An 18,484-nucleotide genomic window follows, 5' to 3' on the forward strand; every position below is an offset into this window, starting at 1 on the left:
TATAAAATGGAATATTAGCCATAAAGAGAATGTGTTCATGCCATTTGCAGCAACATGGATGGATCTAAAAAGTATAATGCCAAGTGCGACAAGGTATTCAGACAAAGAGAAATACCATAGGATTTCACCCATACATGGAATTTAAGGGAAAAATAAACAAAATAAAAAGATAACAAAAAATCAGACTCAAATAGAGAACAGACTGGTGGTTATCAGAGGGAAGGTGAGTGGCGGAGTAGGAAAATAGATGAAAGGGATAGGTGAAGAGTATCTTAGGAAAATAGGTGAAGAGTACTCTTATTGTGATGAGCACTAGTTAATGTATAGAATTTTCAAATCATTATACTGTACACCTGAAACTAATATAAAGCTGTACATTAATTATACTGAAATTTTTTAAAGAGTACACTTCTATCACCTGATAGGAAAAAAATAACTGTGAAATTAGTTGCCAAACTGGTTTAAATGAAGAGTTGAAAAAGCAACTGGTTGGAATAAAGTGTATGCAGAGTAAACACTGTAAACAAATTAATAATTTTTTCCAGGGAGAGAAACGTCTTTGTCATATCTATTTACATTTCATTGCAGTACATTATGTGGTTTGAAATGACTCTTAATTTATACAAAAAATAAGACATTTTAGAAAACAAACACAAGGTATAATATTCAAGAAACACACTTTCCTCAAATTGTTATTATTTGAGAAATAAATTGATAAACACAGACTTTATCATTCCAATGATCCAAGTTGCATGATATATTTTGAAATATATTCACAAATATAAATTTAAAGGATATAAGGTAGTTAAGGTAATGTTAGAAAACATATTAAAAAATAAAAATAAAAAAATAAAAAATTTATTATATATTATATTATATATATTATATATATTATTTTATATATTATATATATAATCTATTATATATATAATCCATTATATATATAATCCATTATATATATGTGTGTATATATATATACACATATACATATATATAATCACTTCTTTTTCACCATATAGTCATTTTATCCATTTATAGATGATTGAACACTTAGGTTGGTTCCATGTCTTGGCTATTGTAAATATTTCTGCAATAAACCTAAGAGTGCATATATCTCTTTGAATTAGTGTTTTTATTTTTGGAGGAGTAAATACCCAGTAGTGAAATTGCTGGGTCATATGGTAATTCTATTTTTAATATTTTCAGGAACATCCATACTGTTTTCCATAGTGGCTGCATCAGTTTGCATTTCCACCAACAATGCACGAAGAGTTCCTTTTTCTCTATATCCTGCTCAACACTTTTTATTTCTTGTGTTTTTTATTTTGCCATTCTAACAGATATAAGGTGATATCTCATTGTTTTGATTTAAAATTCTCTGATGATTAATGGTGTTGAGCATCTTATGTATCTGTTGGCCATCTGTATGTCTTTGGAAAAGTGTTCATGTCCTATGCCCATTTTTAATTGGATTATATGGGGGATTTTTGGTGTTGAGTTGGTATTTTGGGTCATAACCCCTTACCAGATATACTGTTTGTAAATATCTTCTCCCATTCAGTAGGTTGCCTTTCAGTTTTGTTGATAATTTCTTTTTCTGTGCAAAAGACTTTTATGTTGGTGTATTTCCAAAAGTTTAATTATGTTTTTGTTTCCCTTGCCAGAGGAAACATATCTAAAAAAAAATGTTTCTATCGCCAATGTCAAAGTGGTTACTGCCTATGTTTTCTTCCAGGAGTTTTATGGTTTTCACCTCATATTTAAGCCTTTAATCCATTTTGAGTTTATTTTTGTGTGCAATGTAAGAACGTGATCCAGTTTTATGGTTTACATGCCAATGTCTAGTTTTCCCAACACTATTTGTTAAAGAGACTATCTTTTTCTCATTGTATATTCCTGCCTCTTTTGTCATCAATTAATTGACCATAAAATTGTGGGTTTATGTGTGGATGCTATTCTGTTCTATTAATATATGTATCTGTTTTTGTGCCAGTAACATACTGTTTTGATTGCTATTGTTTTATACTATATCTTGAAATCTGGGATTATAATAACCTTTGGTTTTGTTCTTCTTTTTGGATATTCAGGGTTCTTTTGATTCTATATAAATTTTAGTGTTATTTGTTTTAGATTTGTGAAAATGCTGTTGGTATTTTTATAGGGATTGCATGAAACCTACAGGTTACTTTGGGTAGTATGGATATTTTAACAATATTAGTTCTCCCAATCAGTGAATATGGAATATCATTCCACTTGTATATCTTTTATCAGTGTTTCATAGTTTCTGGAGTAGAGTTCTTTCACCTATTTGGGTAAGTTTTTTTCCTAGTTATTTTGTTCTTTTTGGTTCAGTTGTAAATTGAATTGTTTTTCTTAGTTTCTCTTTTGGCTACTTCATTATAGTGTATAGAAATGCAACAGATTTTTCTGCACTAATTTTGTATCCTGTAACTTTACTGAATTCATTTTTCAGTTCCAGTAGTTTTTTGATGGAGTTTTTCATGTTTTTCATAGGTAGTATCATATCATCTGCAAATATTGAAAGTTTTACTTCTTCTTTACTAATTTGGATGCCTCTTTTTCCCCCTTGCGTGATTGCTGTACTTCCAAAACTATGTTGAATAAAACTGGTGAGGGTGGTCATCCTTGTCTTCTTCCTGATTTCAGGAGGGAAATCTCTCAGTTTTTCCCCATTCAATATGACGTACACCATGGGTTTTTCATATTAGGACTTTATTATGTTGAAGCATATTCCCTGTAAGCCTATTTTAGTGATTTTGTCATGAATGGATGTTGTACTTTGTTAAATGCTTTTTCTGCATCTATTTAGATGATCATATTGTTTTTTGTACTTTCTCATGTTAAAGTGTTGTATCGTGATTGATTTGCAAATATTGAGCCATGCTTGCATCCCTGAAATAAACCCACTTGATCATGGTGAATGACTTGTTTTTAATGTATAGTTGGATTCAGTTAGCTAATATTTTGTTGAGGATTTTTGCATCTCTGTCCATCAGAGATATTAGCCTGTCGTTTTTATTGTTGTTGTTATTTTTTTTAATAGTGTCTGTGTCAGGTTTCTGATTTGGGTATCAGGGAAATCCTGGCCTTGCAGAATGAATTTGGAATTTTTCCTTGTTCTATTTTTTAGCATTTTGAAAATAATAGATACTACCTCTTTAAGTGTTTGTAGAATTCATGTGTGAAACCATTTGTTTCTGAACTTTTATTTCTTGGGTATTTTCTTATTGTGTGTTCAATTTCATTGCTAGTAGTATGTCTGTTCACATATGTTCTATCTCCTCCTGATTCAGTTTTGGAAGCTTATATGTATCTAGGAATTTATCGACTTCTTAGGTCATCCAATTTGTTGGCATGTAACTTTTCATCATATTCTCTTATAATTCCCTGTGTTTCTATGGTACCAGTCGTTATTTCTCCTTCTCCATTTATGATTCTATTTACTTGAGTCCTCCCCCCTCTCCTCACCTTTTTTTTTTAAGGAGTCTGGCTAAAAGTTTATCAATTTTGTTGATCTCTTCAACAAAGCAGTTCCTAGTTTTATTGATGTGTTCTATTGGTTTTCTTTTTAGTCTCTATTTCATTTATTTCTGCTCTAATCTTTATTACTTCCTTCCTTCTACTGGTTTGGGGTTTTGTTTGTTCTTCTTTTTTCTAGCTCCCTTATGTGTAGGCTAGGTTATTTATTTGAGATTTCTCTTGCTTCTTGAAGTATTGCTATAATCTCTCTTAGAACAGTGTTTGCTGCATATCCCAAATTTTGGACTATTGTGTTTTCATTTTTATTTATGTCCATGTACTTTTTTGATTTCCTGTTTGCTTCCTTGGTTGACCCATTCATTGTTTGGTAGGATATTATTTAGCCCCCATTTATTTATGTTCTTTACAAATTTTTTCTTATAATTGATTTCTAGTTATATATTTTTGTGTTTGGAAAAGATAAAAGGTACAATTTCCTTTTTTAAAATTTGTTTGGGCTTGTTTTGTAGCCCAACATGTGATCTATTCTATAGATTGTTCAATGTGCAATTGTAAAGAATATGTATTCTACTATTCTTATATGTAATGTTCTGAATATATTTGTTAGATCTATCTGGTCCAATGTGTCATTCAAAAGTACTGTTTTCCTTGTTTCCTTGTTGATTTTCTGTCTGGATGATCTGTCCATTGATATAAATGGGATATTGAAGTCCTCTACTATTACTGTGTTACTATCAATTTTTTTCTTTATGTCTTTGAATTGTTGCTTTATATATTTGGGTGCTCTTATGTTGGGTGTATAAATATTTACAATTGCTGTATGTTCTTGTTAGATTATTCCTTTTATCATTAGGTATTATCCTTCTTTGTTTCTTGCTGCAGTCTTTGTTTTAAAGTTTATTTTGTTTGATATAAGTAATGCTTCCCCAGCTCTCTTTCTGCTTCCATTTTCATGATAAATGTTTTCCCATCTCTTCACTTTCAACCTGTGTCTGTAGGTCTGAAATGAGTCTCTTGTATGAAGCGTATAGATGTTTCTTGCTTCATATATATATATATATATATATATATATATATATATATATTCAGCCCCTCTATGTCTTTTGATTGGAGCATTGAGTTCATTTACATCCAAAGTAATTATTGATAAGTAAGTACTTATTTAATTACCTATTTTACAGCTGTTTTTGTAGTTGTTCTCTGTTCCTTCTCTTGTTCTCCTCCCTTGTGGTTTGATGACTTTGTTTTGTGATACACTTTGATTCCTTTCTCTTTATTTTTTGAGTATCTGTTATAGATTTTTGATTTTTGATTACCATTAGTTTGATATATAACATCCTAAGCATATTACAGTTTATATATATTTTTTAATTTGTAAGTTTATTTATTTATTTTGAGAGAGAAGAGAGAGAGAGCATGGGAGGGGCAGGGAGAGTGGAAGAAAGAGAATCCCAAGCAGGCTCTGGGGTGGGCTCGAACTCACAAACCATGAGATTATGATCTGATCCCAAACCAAGAATCAAACACTTAACCGACTGAGCCACCCAAGCACCCCATATTGCAGTTTAAGTTGATAGTCCCTTAAATTTGAATCCATTTTAAAAGAAGTAAATTTTTACTCCTCCTCCCCACACTTTATGTATATGATATCATACTCCACATCATTTTATTTTGGGAATCTCTTGACTGATTTTATAGATATAATTGATTTTTACTGCTTTTGTGCTCTAACCTTGATACTGGTTTTATAAGTCATTAATCTACTACTTTTATGGTTTTTATTTACCTGTAAAATTTTTTCTTTCCTAGTTTTCTTCTGTCCTTTCTTTCAACTCAAACAATTCTCTTCATGTATGTTAAAGTATCTGACAACATACCCGAATAAAGCTCTTGAAAATCACCTCTTAAAATTTGGAAGAAAGTGTTTCAAGTCTTTCCTATACCTATTCTCATTTTTTGTTATTATTTTTCTTTTTGCTGTTCAGCCTGGTTGCTTTCCATTACTTTGTCTTCCAGATCACTGATCAAATCTTTTGTCTCCTTTAATTTACTATTAATTCCCTTGAGTGCATTCTGAATTCCAGTTATTGAGTTTTTCATCTCTGATATATTCTTTTTTCATATTTTCTCTCTTTGTCAAAAGTCTCGTTGGGATCCTCCACACTTCTCTCAAGTCTGGTAATCTTTGTGACTATTACTTTGAATTCTTTATCAGGCATCTTGCTTATGTCTGACTCTAAAAGATTTAGCTCTGTTGCTGTGATTTTATTTCAATTTGTTTTTTAACTTAGGAGGTATTTCTCTATCTCCTCTTTTTGTCTAACTCTCTGTGCTCATTTCTATGTATTAGGAAAATCAGCTACATCTCCTGCTCTTGAAAACAGTGGCCATATGAATAAGAGTCCCTGTAGTGTAATGGTCTTCACCAGAATCAGGCCCTGTAGAGGTGTCTTTATGTGTGTTGTGTGTGCCCAACATTTGTGACTGAGCCATGTTTGTTTTCAGTCCAGTCGGCTGCAATGGCCTACTTTTCTGTTGTGGGTGGGGTTTTGTCCCTGTTCTATGAAGGGGTCAGTGTGAGGCTGCCTTGGCTTTGTAGTTGGGTCGGACCAGATGCCTGCCTTCACTCTGTTTGCTAGGGCTGCGATTGCACCAGACTGAAGGACACTCGCCCTGTGTTGTCTCTGAGAGGCTTTTGTTGGTGGAAAGGTCCTACAGTCAGACCAGATATCTGCCCCCTGGTATATCTGTTGGGGTTGCAGTGCCTGCAAGTGATAGGGCTCTCTCCTCATGCTTCCTCCTGTGAGTTTTTATTAGTGGGTAGAGCCAGTAGTAAGATCAGATAACTGTCTGTAGGTTTCTGTTGGGGCTCCAATCAAACTGGTGAATGTGGTCATCTTCCTCTCTCCCCAGGCAGGAGTCACTTTGGAATGGTCACTGTTGTGACTGCTTGTAGAATGAGACATGTGAGAGCCATTTTGGAGAGACCTCTGATAAGTAGTTTAGGATAGATGGGGCGAATCCCCCAGAGAATGTGAAGGCAGGGCACTCAGTGTTAGCAAGCTAGTTGGAGAGTGTTCCCGCTGGTTCCCACAGGTGTCTGGCTACCTAGGATGGGACGCATGGGGTGGAAGGTAGAGAAATGGTGCCTAACAACTCATTTGTTTTTGGAGAAGCCTTCTAAAGTTCCCTGCCCCTTCAGCACATATACTGAAAATAATAAATAAGTCTCCTTTCCATATAACCCAGATGCTTTTCAAACTTCTGCTTCTACACTGTATCTCTGTGGTTGTTGGTTATGCTCTTTATGGTGGGAATTCATTTCCTATCAGCCCTTCCAGAGCTAAGTCCTAATTTTTAAAGTACCCAGAGTTAAGTCCAGCTAGTTTTACAAACTCTTGAAGTTAAGCCCATTGGATTTCAAAGCCAAATGTCAAGGGGACTCATCTTCTCAGTGTAGGTCTCTCGTTTTAGGGGTTCCTAGTGTGGAGTCTGTTCCTCTTCCTTCTCCATGCTTGTGATGTTCCTTCTATTTGTGGTTAGTCTCCATGAGAGTTTGGTTCTCTGTCCCTGGTACCCTTTCCATATAGCCTCGCTATGATTAATCCTAGAAAGTCCATTCTGCCACTCTTTGGGTCATTTTCTGAATTAGTTACACGGATGTGGCTGTTATCTCAGTTTATCCATGGACAAATGAAGTTTAAGATGTTCCTACACCACCATCTTTCCAGGCTCTGATGAAAGCATACTCTTAACCATAAAGTCAACTTTGATATAAAATATCTAAAGTGTAAAATGCTAGAGCTCTTTTCCACTTATTTTTGAATATGTGTTTACTTCCTGATTTTAGACTCTCAAGCTAGGTAAAGCTGACACCAACACAAGAATTGAAATAAAGCTGCCAAGAGTTGAATAAATTGCCATTCAATTAGTAATTATGTTTCCATTCAATTAATAATTATTTTTTTTTAATAAACACAGATAGAGGCACCTGGGTGGCTCAGTCGATTAAGTGTCTGACTTTGACTCCGGTCATGATCTCATGGTTCTTGGGTTCGAGCCCCACATCAGGCTCTGTGCTGACAGCTCAGAGCCTGGAGCCTGCTTCAGATTCTTTGTCTCCCTCTTTCTCTGCCCCTCCCCTGAGTGCACTCTGTCTCTCTCAAAAATAAATATTTTTTTTAATTAAAAATAAAAATTAAAACACAGATATAGTGTGGCAGAGTGGTATGGTTTGCAAATTTCAAGCTCAAATGAAGAATATCATCTCCAATATGACTGTGATTTAGTTTATTTTCCTATGGGCACAGTTTGAATCAGATGTCAAGCTAAAGAGGAAAGTCTGTCTTTTGACTAAATTAAGATGAAAAATTTTGTGCGTAGGTTTGTGTGTGGATGTGCTGGGTGTAGGGCGCCATTAATAGCCTCACTGTACTTCTTCTGTCTTCTGTCTTTACTAATCCTGGTTATTTCTAAACCTAGTATTTCCATTTGGATTTATTGTAGAAAGAAAATATGCCCTTTTCTCTAGAATTTTTTTCCCAAATTCTGACTTTTTTTTTCTTTTTCTGAATCTTCTGGAAAATGGTCTCTTTACACCGATCTGTGCCTTCAATGCCTTCAAAAGGCCCCTATACCCATCCTGTAGACAAGGATTCCATCAGTGATTTAAAGGTGACTACTCTGTTAAGGAGTGACCAATATTTTGCCATCCTTTTTGTTAAAGTCTTAAAGAACGTTATAATATCTGGTAGGGTATTTTATCACTACTGTTGAATAATCCATTTTTTCCCTTAATGAACATCTCTTTGTCCAGTAGTGCTATTATTTTAATATATTTCTAAATATCATTTGGTGAAATAATATTTAGGAATTTGACTCACTAATTATAGGTATATTTGGTATGAATTTTTCTTTTCCTGCACTATTTGATAGATTTGAATGTCTATTGATGATGAATATGAATACACATACACATTTATATATATATACCAAATAAATTTCAGATTAATACAAATACAAACACAAAATTTTCTGGTCTTTAGAAAATTTTAATGTAATTCAAATAATTTTTTCCTTAATGGTCTCAGTGGACTTATCTTGCCATTTCATTGCTAGATTCCTCTTTTGTAATTTTATTACCCACCCGTCTCAACCCGCCATTTCTATTTTGCTTGTTTTTTTTATATATGCTATATATTAGCTACATATTCTATTGACATAATATTGTTTCTATATAATTACATACATATAATTACATATATATTTTTATATATTTGTAGATTTTTGGGCTTTTTAATAAAGAAACTCATAGTTAGCAGTTTTATGGTTATTCTATATTATTTAACTTTGTTACTTTTAATATTTTCATTGATTTATTTATTCAATGAACTCTTTTTTTAAAATCTTATGCTTAGAACTGAAGCACTGAACTGAACTGTTCATTCTCATTAATAATTCCTTAAAAATATTTTAGCTGTATTTGAAATATGTTACTGTATGTTTCCTGTGTCTGCTGTATCAAATTGCCACAGACTTGGTGTCTTAAAACAAGAATGTATTCTCTTATAATTCTGGGGGGCAGAAGTCAAAAATCATTATCAAGTCTGATGGAATCAAGATGACAGCAGGGTTATGCTCTCTCTGGAAGCTCTAGGGGAGAATCTCTTTATTCAGGTTTTCTCCACGAATATTGACTCCCGTTTCCTTTGTAATCTTGCTGAAGTTAAGCGCCAGCATCTATTACTATATATTCAAGTTTGATATTTTGTTTGTTTTCCTCTTTGGTTTCAGGAAATTACAAAGCAGCGTTATACTCTATTTTAACATAGAGATGCAATAGAAACTGAATTTTAGAAACAAACGATCACCATAAAATTATTTATAAAGCAAAGAATGGAAATATGTGTATTTTAATACTATAGAAATTGTTTAATATGTTGTATTAATTCCATATGATAGCTAATTCTATAATTCTAAAAATATATTTGTGGAAGAGTATTTAATTGCATTTAATTACAAAAGTGGTGACAATGTGGTGACAAAGAATAAAGTAAGCTATAAAGGAGCAAAAACACAATAATTTAATTTTTAAAAGTACGTATTTTGAGATAATTTTGGGTTATAGAAGAATTGAAAAATAGTCAAGTGTTCCATATGTCCTTCCCACAGCTTATATTTCCTCTTACATGACCATGGTATAATTATAGCAACTAAGAAATGATCATTTACACATTCTAGGAAGTAAAAAAAAAAAAAAAAAAAAGACAATTTTGATATCACTGGTTTTCTCCACAACATTCTTTTTCTTTTCTAGATCCAATCTAGGAGACCATGTTGCATTTACCCTTGGTGTCTCCTTAGCTTTTTCCAATACATAATAATGTCTCATGTTTCCTTAGTCACAATCTTGACACTTTTGATACAGTAGCAGGTATTTTATTTAATGTTTTTTTGCTTGTTTTTTGTTTTTGTTTTTGTTTTTTGAGAGAGAGGGAGACAGAGCATGAGCCAAGGGAGGGGAGGGAGACACAGAATCCAGTGCAGGTTCCAGGCTCTGAGCTGTCAGCACAGAGCTCCAGCTGGGGATTGAACTCATGAGTCCTGAGAGATCATGACCTGAGCTGAAGTAGGAGGCTTAACAGACTGAACCACCCAGGTGCCCCTACAGTAGCAGGTATTTTAAAGAATGTTTCTTGATTTGCGTCTGTTTGATGCGTTCTCATGAGCAGTGAGGCTGTGGCTGCTTAGGAAGAATACTACAGAAGTGATTGCCCTGATTATTGCATCATATCAAGGGGCATGAAATCAATACAATTTAGTGGTGATGCTAACGTTGAACACTTGGTTGGTTAGAGTGGTGTCTCCCAGGTTTCTGCACTCCAAAGTTATTTTTACCTTTCCACTCATTTTTTTTCAGAGTGAGTTATGCACATCGTGTGATTTGCATTATTTTAAATGGGTTAAAATTTGAGTTATGTCCCAGCATATGGTCCTTCTTTGTGAATGCTCCATGTACACTGAAGAAGAATGTACATTCTGTTGTTGTTGGGTGGAATGTTCTACAGATGTTAATTAGATCAAGTTGGTTGGTAGTGCTTTCCTGGTCATCTATATCTGAAGTGATTTGTTGTCTAATTGGTCTATTAATTACTAGGAAAGGAGGAGTTTTGAAGTCCCTAATTGTATTTGTGGATTTATCCATTTCTCTTTTCATTATCCATCTTTTTTTCTCATATATTTAAAGATTCTACTGCATAGCACATACATAATTAGGATTGTTACGTTCTTAAGAATTGACCATCGGGGCGCCTGGGTGGCTCAGTCGGTTAAGCGTCCAACTTCAGCTCAGGTCACGATCTCACGGTCCGTGAGTTCGAGCCCCGAGTCGGGCTCTGGGCTGATGATGGCCCAGAGCCTGGAGCCTGCTTCTGATTCTGTGTCTCCCTCTCTCTCTGACTCTACCCCGTTAATGCTCTGTCTATCTCTGTCTCAAAAATAAATAAACGTTAAAAAAATTTAAAAAAAAAGAATTGACCATCACGCAAAGACTATCTTTAACCCTGAGAGTATATCCATATTTATTTCCCCAAGTTTTTAAATAATTATCATGGATTTAGAGCATACATTTTTAAATAATCCGTATCTACCCCTAAGTAATATTGTATGTCTTTGCTTATTGTTTAAGAGACTTATAACATTATATTCCCAATTAATCCCTCCCATCCTTTGTGCCATTATAGTCAAACATGTAACTTATTCAAATGTTATTACTTTTGCTGCAAGAGTCAGTTTTCTTTTAGAGCAATTAAAATTCAAAGATTATATTTTATCTTCACTGAGTCCATTTCTGAAGCTCACCATCTCTTTGTAGGATCCAAGTTTGTACTAAACTTTGCTTTATCTGGCTAAATAAAGTATCTCCTTTCTTCTCTGTGGACACCTGGTGGTAATCATGTTCGGAAAACTCACAAGAGGTTGCAAACCCCATATGTTTGCAGACCTCTGAGTTTTCACACATTTATACTATCTAAGGCTTGATCTTTAGCAATCTGTTAAACATTTTTAGCTTAATCATTTTACTGGTTTATATGGCATCCACAGCATTTGTCCCAAGAAAGCAAATGCTGGGAGTTTGTTTCTCCCAGCAAATTCCTGTCTCTCACCAGATTTAGGGTTACTCGTCCTATGGTGTCAGTTTTCTTAAGGCCCCCCATAAAAGGTAATTTGCAATCTTCCCAGTACATATAAGGATGGGAACAACACTCATTCTGTCTTTCCACCTTTCATCTGAAAGTCCAATAATTTAGTTTTGTAAGAAAATACACAGCTTAATATAAAAGAAAGTCAATTCACTTCAAAATTAACAATGTCTGTTCTGTTTGAATGTAGGTTCATATTTTGAGCCTTTCTACATTTCCAAATATAGTAAAATTCCCCTGTAAGTATTATATAATCTCAACAATATTATTAAGATCATAGAATTATGAGCACAGTATAGTGAATGTATAAGAATTAAAACGGATTTGTGAGGGAAAATACTACATTTGAGAAAAGAGTAGTTAAACAGAAAGTATAAATATGTAGTTATTTCTAGTTCTTGCTACTTCAAAATTTATTAGTATAAACTGAAAAGAGTATATTTTTCATAAATAGTATCTGCTTTTTTTTCTTTGTTCCTGGCAGAGAAACAAGAGAAATCTGGACTTCATTGACAGCTGATTTGAATTCTGTTTATGTTGTTATTCCACAGTCCCATCTCATACTTGTGGATATGGGTCTCAAGGGAGCTTAAAACCCTTCTTGATTTTGCCAGGGACTTCATGAAATGATCTAGGGGGAAGATCACTTAGACTTCCCTTCAATTTTCTTTTTTATCTGCAAAAGGGGTGTGGCAATAACTTTTTGTGTCTTCCAAGTCTATTTTGATGGCTGATGAAGTGGCATTCTGTATACCTTGGAACAAAAGTGATAGATAAAAATGTATGTGTAATAGAGAGAGTGAGATTATAAGTAAAGTTTGGAAACAGATAAAATTGGAAATGTATAAATACATTTCAAAATGAGTGCCTCCGTCCACTATTTGAATTCACTTTGATTTCATTCTGTAAATTGGCTTTCGTCTTCCTCACCTATGACAATTACACTTCTTACAACCACAGCTTGTCTCACCTTAAATGTATCTCAGAGGGACTGCTTTGGCTGGTCTATCCACTGTCACAAGCTGACTGAGCATTGACACTCCCACCTGCTGTGGAACAGCAAGCTCCCAGGTCCAACTGCCAGGGTGAAAAAAACCTACTGACACTGAACTGCACCAAGGAGACCCTTTCTCCACCTAATTGCCTCCCAGAACTGTTGAGGAGGTCTGGGTTGGCACCTCTTCAGAGAGACAAATAGAAAATGAGGCATGTTTAATATCAATTCAATCAATTCTATCTTCCCGATGCTGCATTTTATAATTTAATTATTGACTCTTGTGATATGGACTCTAACAACACTTTGTGCTGTGTGAAACCCCACTCTGTCTCTATTATCTAAGGGCAGTGCTTGTTCAACTCTATAGCAATTGGAGAAATCCACCTTCCTGCAATTTTTTTTTTTAACACAGAAGGCAACTTGGGCCTAGAAAGTGGACAGAGATATATGATAACAAAAGCTGTTTTTATTTTTTTTTTAATATTTAATTTTCTCTGTCTTTGTGTTGAATTTAGTCGGTAGGACCACATTGGTTGTTAATGTTTGACATCTCATGGGGAATATAAGAGTAAAGAAAAAGCAGTTAATGAAATGTAAGGAAAAGAAACTGGAAGCAATGCCAAAGTCTGACATTAAGGAAAAGTATACAGGAAAAAAAGCCATATAATAAAATCTTTGTCATGGAAGAAAAATGGTACTATGAGGAGACTATTTAAAATATAATCATGTTTAATCATTGTACATTAATTAGAGTGTGTATAAATAGCCAATTTATTTTAAGCCAGTTCTTCAAATATCAAACATAAGAAAATTATATTTTCATATGGATCCTTTTAGGCAATGTTGATCATATACGTTATCCGCAATTACACTTTTATTTGGTAGCAAATAGCAAGAAAAGCAAATATACATGTGAGAAATGAATTTGTATAAAAATATTTTTAAAAGGAAAGTAATAAATTTGCATAATTTTTAAATAAAGCTTTAGGGATACACTGTTTAAAACATAAAAGATCAGGGGCACCTGGGTGGGCCGACTTCGGCTCAGGTCATGATCTCGCGGTCAGTGAGTTCGAGCCCCGCGTTGGGCTCTGTGCTGACAGCTCAGAGCCTGGAGCCTGTTTCAGATTCTGTGTCTCCCTCTCTCTGACCCTCCCCGTTCATGCTCTGTCTCTCTCTGTCTCAAAAATAAATAAACGTTAAAAACAATTAAAAAAAAAAAACATAAAAGATCAGTCGTATGTGCTAGGTTTCCACCTCCCTTCAAATCTCTTTCCCAAGAAAGGACTTGCAGGTTTTTAGTTGTTTCTTCTGATAGGACACATTCAAATTTTCACTCTAACATTATATGTCCCTTCTCAAATACTTTGCTGCCTTCAACTCCTTTTAACAGCTTTTCAATGTTAGAAAGCTCTCGAGTTACCTTAATATATCTTGAAAATCCCTGTGTATTTGTTTGGGTTCTTCAGAGAAAGAGAGCCAATGGGGAAGATAATATAATGTAATATAATAATAATAATAATATAATAAATATAATAAAATACAACATAATGTATAGTTATATAGCTATATAGTTATAATATATATGATATATAATATATATAATATAGAGGGGATTGCATAGAAGAATTGGCCCACATGATTATGGAGGCCGAGTCCCACAATCTGCTGTCTGCAAGCTGGAGAACGAAGAAAGCCAGTGGCCTCAGAGTCCTAAGAACCAGGACAGCCAGTGCTGCGAGTTTCAGTTTAAGTACAAAGGCCCAAGAACCAAGAGAAGATACATATGCTAGCTCAAGCAAAAAGAGCAAATTTTTGCTTTTTCTGCATTTTTGTTCTATGCAAGCCCTCAACGGTTTGGATGATATCTATCACATTAGTCAAGGTGATCTCCATTAGTTAGTCTACCAAATTAAATGCTATTCTCTTCTGAAAGCACCCTCACCAACATACTCAAAAATGATGTTTTACCCAATATCTGGGCATCTTTTAGCCCAGTCACATTGACACATGAAAGTAACCATTCACACTCTGAGTTATAGAACCAAACTCTAGGTCATTTGCCATGTGACAATGATTCCTTGTTCTGGCAAAAGAGGTTCATGATATTTTGTAACCTGTCTTTCTAGAGATTCATGGGATTCCAAGCCCTAGGACTTTCTTTTCCGTCTCTTAATGTCTGATATGCAATGTGAAATTACTTATGCATAACATCACAGTCACTTACGTTAGCACCAAAAGAAGTAGTAAAACTATTTATCCTTGAGAAGCAAAAATCAGTTCACATTGACAAATCACGGTAGTAATTTGTAATTTTCGTTTTTCCCCCTTTCCTTGATCTAGGAAATATGCAATGTTAGTATTGTTATTAAAGAGTCAGCAGGATAATATAAGATTGGAGACTGACTTCTCTGACGTGTAGCACTTTGATTTTTATATCCCTGTTTTCATAATTAAATGTGTCTTGGAAAACTCAATCGTGTAGAACACATATAACTCAACTTTGGTTGAGACACTCTTAAATCCTATTGGTTAATTTGTCTTGTGTTTTTGTATCAAATTATACAATCTGAATCTATTTCACTGACAAATGATAAGAGAAAAATACAGGCACAAAATATTGCCTACCTTCTTCTTTCAGCTGCTTAATGACCAAAGAGAATAACAATGAAAGGGGTAGGAAAAGAAAATAGATGATAGCCCTCTGGACTGATTCTATTAGATAAAGCAACTTAACAGGGAAAAAAGGGATTACATTAAGGTGAAGATGAACTTCTTCTAGCAAGTTTGATAAATTGTTATCATTCCAGACAATTTGAGATAATGCAATCTCCAAGGCTGAAAGACATAATTACTAGATATGTTGTGAGTTGTCAGGAAATCCAAAGATCAATCACCGGAAGACTTGACTGGATCTGCATCTATTTATTTGCACCCAGGGCGAAAAATCACAACCACAGTAAAAACAATGAAGATTAAAAAATAACAACAACAACAACAACAACGATAAAAAAAAAAAAAGAAAAGAAAGGAGGTTAAATAATAAATATAGATGTGCAATTTCTGGCTTTTCACCAGCAAAATGTTCAAATCCATGAATATAAATAAAAGTCATTGCGAGGTTTACCTTTACATAAATCTAGGGTATAAAATCAGAAGGTAAAAAGTATATATGCCTGCTATTTTATAACTTAAACTACAAAGTAACTTCAAGTTTTTGTAATTTTTATGCAAGTTAATTTGAATATATATATACACATTATATCAAAATTAGGAATCTTTGAGAACATGGAATTTATGCCTAAGGTGTGTATTTTTCTATACTCTTAGGAGGTGAATAGACAAAGATAAGGTAAAAAAGATTTAGTTATCTCTGGATATAGACACTCTACGAAAGAGTGGCACAAATCACTATATTACTCGGTTAATGGTTAAACCGTTAATAATGGTTAAACTAGGAAATGTACAAAGAACCACAAAGAAGTGTCATTTCACTACTCAAAGATATTTTCCATATGCGGTAAATGAAAAACAAAAACAAAACAAAACAAAAAACCATCATCCATTGCAAATGGAAACCCTAAATACTGCATTATGACTTTATTTCACATGCATAACTTTCTCTAATGGTTTAGGAAATTTTTAGAGGAAAGATACTATGCTCATAAAGAATCTGTTTCACTGGCTGAACAGACTCAATCTTCTCCTTACACAGGGCGACCAAGTTTAACTGTTTCATCAGCAATTCAATCTAATTCAACAAAAACTAAATTCATCATCATCCTCCCAGTAGTCCTGACCCATCTTCATGCTTTCTGTTTGGTTTAACGATATCATCATTCACCCAATCAACAATTTCAAAATCTTGAACTCTTCATTAATTTTCCTTCTCTCTCATCATGTCAGCAATTCTATTGGTTTCATCTTGACCAAGCATTTAACTTCCCTTCTTTTTCCAAAACGCAATGTCTCCGCCAATGTTAAAACCTGCTTTTACTGTTACAGTGTTTTCTTACAGAACCATTTATTTTAAAATACCCCTTTTTTCTTAATCTACCTGAGGCATCGCTGCTTCAGCAAAAATTTTCCATTTCATCTCTAAATGTGACTGTATTAGTTAAGATAGAAATTCAGCTGTGTGCTGTAGAACTCTATGACAATATTTATTGAATGGGTATAGGCATTTCTTTTTTCTTATCATGGTTGGTGTTTTGGCATTCCTCCATTATCCAGGGACCCTGGTTTCTCCTATCTCCTTTGTCCTCGGTCCATTGAATCATTTGAGATGACATGCTACTGTGAACATGGTGCAAGCTGAGGGTGGAGGAAGAATGTAAAGGTAGGAATAAGCGTTGCATACTTTAGCTTATATCTCATTGAATTCGATCTTAGTTATATGGACATACTTCGCATTCACAGACGACTGGCTAGTTGTACCAGCCTAGACAGTACACCACTCGAATTTCCCTTCAAGGGAAAAAGGTACTTAGCTGATGGCCTCCACTTGCCACACATTTGGGAACCACCGGTGTTCAAACTGAGGCTATACTCCCTCGCAGCCGTATCCAGCTAATGACTTAGTATGAGGGTATACTGGAACCAGGCCATTCCTTCCCAACATATGAGAACATGTCTAACCGTCTTTCTTCTGGAGCTCTCTGTAACCCTAGGTAAATATTTCTTAGAACTGCACTGCGGTCTGAAACTTTCTTACTCGATCCTATTTCCTTCCTTCTCTCAGTTCACAGATGTCAAACCTAAATCTCTGTCTCAAGACCATCCCTGCCTACTCATGTTGCTTCTCTCCTTTATCCTTTACAGGCATTTCCTTCAATACATGTTTTGAGTGGAAAATTCATCTTGTTATCTGCCTTTTAGAGGATCAAATTCGGCCAGCAATAGCTCAACTTAAATCAAGAGTGCTAATATTTTGATAATGAAGGAGAGATCCATGCTGGGGAGCCATCAGCTCTCTCTGCTGTAAGTAAGATGTCTGGAGTAGTTTTCTAGAACCTACAATAAAGTTTTAAAAAGTAGCTGCAGATGAATACTAATTATCAGAGTGGTAGTAGTTCGCATACAAGAAAAAATTATTCTCATTAATGCTGTAAAATATTAGCATGTAAAGAGCTCTGCTTTGAGAACATCTTGAGTATGTATGGCACAAAATGTTTTTAACTTCTCTAGTGGATTCTGATATTAAATAAGCATCAGTTCAAAAGCAAGTCTGCAATTGGCACATGTGAGATGTTGAGTAGGTCACTAAATCTCCCCAAATCTCTGCTTCTGGATTCATTAAAAGTGGGTATGAATTGTTTTCCATTAATGTTATTATAATATACAGTGAGACACTGAAGAATATAAAAGACTTAGCAAAGTGCCTACGCAAAGAGAGAATTTCTCCTTCCTCCTCCTCCTCTTTGCTATTACTATTGTATTATTGCTGCTATTATTATTATTATTATCATTATTATTATTACTATTATTTTGTCTGCAACATCCTGAGCTATTTCTTTATTTTGAAAATCCCAGTGTCTGGGGGAATTGCCTCTCATACATTTGGCCTCTATATAATTAGTGTTTCCAGCATGATGGAATAAAATTATGTTTGAACTTTTGTTAGACGTTTATGAGATTTTCCAGATATACCTGGAAACACAGCTTTCTGGAGGCGACTGAAGTTGTTCATTATGAAGTGTGAACAAGAACTGACGAAATGTGAATGGCCATTTTTCATGTGCAATCACCTCTCATTTGTTTTATCGATTGTTGCAGTCTTTGAGTG

Source organism: Panthera uncia (genome assembly GCF_023721935.1).
Source record: "Panthera uncia isolate 11264 chromosome A1 unlocalized genomic scaffold, Puncia_PCG_1.0 HiC_scaffold_17, whole genome shotgun sequence".
In the NCBI taxonomy this organism is placed as follows: Eukaryota; Metazoa; Chordata; class Mammalia; order Carnivora; family Felidae; genus Panthera; species Panthera uncia.